This window comes from Anas platyrhynchos, chromosome 11 (genome assembly GCF_047663525.1).
Source record: "Anas platyrhynchos isolate ZD024472 breed Pekin duck chromosome 11, IASCAAS_PekinDuck_T2T, whole genome shotgun sequence".
Classification (NCBI taxonomy): domain Eukaryota; kingdom Metazoa; phylum Chordata; class Aves; order Anseriformes; family Anatidae; genus Anas; species Anas platyrhynchos.
In genome coordinates, this window is record NC_092597.1 from 6,640,339 (window position 1) to 6,645,881 (window position 5,543).

The 5,543-nt window shown below is 46.8% G+C and overlaps 1 protein-coding gene across 5 annotated transcripts in view; it reads right to left on the reverse strand.

The window, feature by feature from the left end:
* Positions 1-4,886, reverse strand: part of RAB27A (RAB27A, member RAS oncogene family) — a 35,572-nt gene extending 30,686 nt beyond the window's left edge. For 2 of the 5 annotated variants that reach the window (XM_027467041.3, XM_027467040.3), the window contains exon 1: positions 3,992-4,150. The gene's annotated coding sequence lies outside the window, so the exon portion shown is untranslated. Of the gene's footprint in view, positions 1-3,991; positions 4,151-4,863 lie in introns of those variants that run through there. The other 3 variants (XM_072043358.1, XM_027467038.3, XM_027467042.3) reach the window with 3 other exon arrangements.
* Between the last annotated feature and the right edge of the window lie 657 nt (positions 4,887-5,543).

Below are 5,543 nucleotides of genomic sequence, written 5' to 3' on the forward strand. Positions count from 1 at the left end.
ACTGTCAGCAAGGATTTAAAGCAGGAATGAATCTTTCCTCAGCACCTACTAATATGATTCATAATATGCACGACTGGCAGAGACACAAAAGAAAAAAATGAAATTTTGTCTTTTTAACCATAAAATGATTCAACTTTCTTTTCCTCCTACTCAACATACATGTTTTAGTAGTTCTTATTGATGACTGCAGCCTTAAGTCTAATAGAAATATTCCCCTTTCGCAAAGATGTTACTGGACAAAATTGTTTTTCTGTCTTTTCAGCTCACATAGCAACCTTTTTGTTATAGCCCTTTCACTGAGCAGGCAAGAGAACCAGATAAATATCCAACAGTTATGAAAATAATGAGATAGAGTGAAATCTGGTGCACTTGGAGAGCACATGCTGTTCACTTTCATGGTTGTAGATCAGTTAGCATGGCAGCATAGGCATTTTGAAGCATCTAATTAGAAATGGGAAGATCCCCTTAAAACGGCAGTACTTCTGCAAGAGAACCTTCATCGCCTGCTGATGACACATGCTGCCCTGCAAGTTAACATGCTTAACAGAAGTACTGTAACAAGGGTATATTGACTGTTCTCAACTTATTTTGAATTCTGCTGTTTCTAATTCGAACCTGAAAGGTTATGGACCTGAAATCTCATCTACCCTTTCCATTTATAAGTTAGTTTAGTAAGTGTGGCCTCATCTTACCTCAGAGGAAACAAAAAATTAATCTCGAGTAATACTTAACTATTTTGCTTTTTATTCCAACGGGTCATCTCTTCAAATGACAGCTGTATGCACAAGCAGAAAGATGGCCAGCTGCAAAACTCCTTGTTTGTCACCAACACCAAAGTTAACCTAGTATCAGCTTCTTGATTGGTACAGCAGTTATCCTTATCCATCCAGTATATTATCTGGGCACAAAAAAATACCAGCTACATACACTCCTTACAGTCCTTTAATTCACATACCTGTTTTACATAAGTAGTTGTTGCAGAAGTATAGAGTGAGATTCAAAATACCACTTGCAAGTGCCCACAAATTCAACTTCTAATTTAAAAAGACTATTCATGTATCTACCAACTCCTTTTTCCACTGCAAACCACAAATTTCTAGAAAAGCTGTACTCCTCCTACTAAGCTCGTATCTTCATTGCTGTTTCCTGCCCCTTTCCTACCTCGCTAGCAGTCTTCACAGCGTCTTCCTGAAGTGCCTGTATCTGCTATGGTTTAGACTCACCCCTTTCTCTTCAGTGCGAATATCAGCCATGGGAAAACAGAGCACCTATGGGAAATGGGTTCCCAAACTTGGGAAAATAGCGCTGCATTAGTTTACATTTTTATGTTATCTTCAGAGTCATAAAAGCAATACTTTTTTTTTTTTCCCCTTTGGTAGTTCAAACACCGTAGAACTTGTCAAGTCAGCTTCAAAGTGCTGCCCAGTACATGAAAAGGATTACAACAGCTGGTACCACGTAAAACTCTCATAAATCTATCACACTATTTTCAACTCCTTGAAGCCACAGCAACATCACAGAAGAAATTACGCTGGTTATAGGCTATGTTTTAATCTATATGCCCAAATGTAATCTTCAAAGCTTATTGTATCGGAAAATAAATCACGAAAGTTGAGACTACTTATTACAATAAGCAAAAGTAAATTGTTCTAACATTTATGAAAAGAAAACAGTATTAGAATATTTCAATAAAGAAATTAAGGACTACGACTCCTTATTCATCGTGGCTTTACCTCCAAGGGAGATAAAAGGGTCTGATCACAGCTGATTTAATGTCAGCAGGCAGGACTAACTTGTACAACAAGGAAGCAGTTTTCAGACTAGAAAGACAAAAAATAAAAATTAGGAAAAGAAGTCTCATAACCAGATGCTATTCCCAGAAGACAACTGGCTGAGAATATATTTGTATAAATAGAAGAAAAAGAAAGGTTTTGCTCTAAAAACAAGCTCCTTTTTAAATAACTATTTCTTAAACCATGCTGTACTTAAACAACTTTTCAGCCATATTTGAAGTCAGTTCTGTAAACATAATGATATCTCCAGCATAGATGGCATCTGCAAGACAGGCGTGAAAACAAGTTCTTGAGCACTCTACATGCCCAGCCCAGCAAACACTTAGCTGTAAGTATGTAAGTAGCCCTCTGAAATCACAGAAATAAGAACAAACTTAGGATCACCTGCAGGATCAGATCACATGTGCAGTGGAGTAAAATAATAAGTCTTTAATACAGAAGAGAGTATCTGATAGTTAACTATTTAAATCAGAAGTTTAATACACTTTAAACGCACCTGGCTATAATTATTCCTTGAACCATTAAGTAACAAGGAGAAAGGAGTTGCCATTCTTTATATTCCATATATAGTGCCCGCTTTGCCTGTTTCTAAATTAAATTCTTACCAGCCCTCTGGTGACCATGACAGACTGCTCTCATTAACAGTGCTGATGTGCAGATCCAGGGTAATACTGAAAACTGGCAGATCGATCAATGGCCTTTGTGCCAGCACAGCAGACACCTCTCAGTAATAGAATAACTGAGAATCCAAAGACAACATACAAGGAACACAGCCTGTAACATTTGTTCCTGTAAACACAAAGAGCTACTTAAAAATTCTTTTATCTCACCAATCTTCTCTTTGAATGAAAAGGAAATGTGTAGTCAAGTGATAAAATAATGTTACCACGTTTAAAGATAGCGATGAAAACAAACTTACAGTCTGGTTTTAGATATCTGGTCCCAGATGAGAAATTTTATTAACTCTAAAAATGCAACAGTGTATGCCGTAGCAGATGCTTCCCACCCAGAACTCCTTTCTGGAACAAATTAAGCAGGTGTAAAATTAGAGCCCTGAACTAGAAACACAGGAATGTGCTGTTCTTTTTTCTATCTCTTCAAACACACTTTTGAGACAAACCCTTTAGCATCACAAATACTATTCCTACAATAACGTATTCACATTTGAAATGCATATTCAATTAGACACTTTTTTTCTGACTAGAAAATAATTTTGGAACAGTCACAAAAGTACTACATGTCTATGAAGAGAAACAAGGACTGAGAAGACAATTCTACATAGGAGCAAGTTTCCAAGACCAGGCACACAGAAGTGACCTTAGAAATGGATCAGTGGCGCTAACATATTTCACGTATGGGACCCAGCAGGCGTTTTGTAGAGTTTCAGTACCAGCAGTAAATACAAAGATCACCTTTCCAGGAGTGCCTAGGGGGACTCCTACTCCAAGCATGTGTTACTCCGATGAAAAACTTGTACGTGCTAACCAATACGTGAACTGTTCAAGCAGTCACACCATCAACAGGCTCAAAACACACCTCACGCATCTCCAAGGAGAGCCAAGAAGTGATGCTGGGTGCTTCTGACAGCTCCAGGCACGTCCCTTACACCTCGCCAGTAGCACAAAAACTACAACCGGTACTAAATAACGATGCTGCTACTAGAATTAGAAAAACTAAGAAGTCTTCCTGATGGCTTTAGCAATCCTCAGATCTAAAGTCATCAAACTGTGAGTTTGGCCCAAGCAAACCAGGCTGAGGCCCCCTGAGCCCTTGTGGCAGGCGGTCCGGGAAAGCAGCACCAGGTGTCACAGCCCCTCAGACACGAGACCCAGCTCCTGACCAGCCAGAGGAACCACGCTCGCACCGCTCCCTCAGTAACTCACCAAAAAAGCCTTATTTTCAGTTTATTTTTAACTCATGCCGGCTGTCCGCGCCGAGCACGCCTCCTGCTGCGGGCGAGGCGCCGCTGCCGCAGCCGCTGCCCCGCCAGGCCCGAGGCCCCTTCGCCGCGCTGCAGCAGCGCCGGCCCGGCCCCAGCGCAGCCCAGAGCCCGCAGGGGAAGCGCGGCCGCCCGCTAGCACCGCCCGGCGGAGCCCCACGGGGCGCCGAAGCCCCTCCGAGGGCTGCGGGAGCCGCTCCGGCCCCGCCGTGCCCCACGGGCGTCCCCTCAGCCTCGCCTCGCCCCGCCGCCCGCCTACCTGCCCGGCCCCGCCACCCCGCGGCTCCGGCAGCGCCGCGTCCGTGTTTTTGGGCTGTAAATCGCCTTTTCCGTCAGGGCAACATCACTTCCCGTGCGGGCCGGGGCCGGGGATGGGGCCGGGGCAGGGGCGGCTCCTCACGGGCGCGGGGCCCGCCCCGGCCCCGCCTCAGCCCCGGGGGCTCAGCCCGGGAGCTGCCCGCGGCCCCCCCGCTCTGCCCAAGCTCCCTTGGCACGACCCGGGCCGGCTCCTCGGCTGCGCTCCCCCAGCCCTCACCCTGCCGAGAGCACGGCCCGGCCGCCGGAGAAAATCCATCAGAGCCACGAGGGGCTGCGGGGGCAAAGCGGCCGCGGCCGGGTGAGCAGCTCCTGCCCCCTGCCGGCCCCCTGCCCGCCCCGGAGCTGCTGCCCTGCAGCCCCGTCCCCCCGCACCTCTTCATGCAGCCCCTCTGCTGACACGGGCCCGGTGGAAGCCGCCTGTCATCCTCACGGACAGACACAGCCGTGCCCTTCCAGGTGGGCTGTTCAAAATAAAATGGGGCTGTAGAGAAAGGAGTTGCTGGAGTCGCCTCAGCAGCGTCTGTTGATGTCAGTGACTTGTGGCCTTTCCTCACGTCCAGTTACCAGGCACTCCTCCGCTGCACTGCCTTGTCCACCTCCTACCGCTATACTCCCCTCTCACACCCCCCCTTCTGTGGAGTCTTCCGACTGTCTCTCGGTATCACATTGTTCCTGACTTCAAATAAAAGCACAGCCAGGGACATTTCTTCCATTGTGATTTCCAAACAGGCTTCTGCGTCAGGACCAAAGCCTCCACATCTGTACGTTTGTGTTTCTTTTTAGTTGAGTTAAAGTCTTGAAATAGCTACTTACCTCGCGTCCTCAAGTCTCAGAGTGATGTGCACCGAGGCTACCGCTGTTCTACCGAGCTACGTGCTGAAGCACTTCCCCAAGCACCACCTGACTTCCAGGCAACCTTAACTCCCCCAGGACCCTCCCTATTAAATAACTCTTGACCTAACAACCCCAAGAGATGTTTTGGGTTTTTGTGTTTTTTTTTGTTTGGTTGTTTTTTTTTTGTTTGTTTTTTTTTTGTATCTGAAGCACTTCTGGTCATGAGTGTTGTGTAAATACTCTCCCCGCTGACGACCAAGCCCAAGGGCAGAGCCCTTGCAAAACACCGGATCTGGAAGAGCTCCGCACCTGCTCCACTCAGATTGCCGGCAATCCTGCACCCACGAGGCTCCTTTCCACTCCTTCCTCTCGTTAAACGTGGGAGAGGACTGAAAAACGTGTATGCGCATGTGTGGTGCGCATGCACGTACAGGTGCATGCAATCATGAATGCAGGATTGCACACACAGGAACATAAGCCAAAGCTGGGCGTGGGTCTCTTATCAGCCAACAGCCCAACCGTGCTCTGCAGAACTCAGCTATTCGGGTCTGCACCCGCGACAGGCAGACAAAAACGGGGTTTATAGTTCGGGAAACCCCACAAAAAGCACCAAGCGTAACTGCACAACGGCGACTCGTTCTCCAGCTCCCTGATGGTGA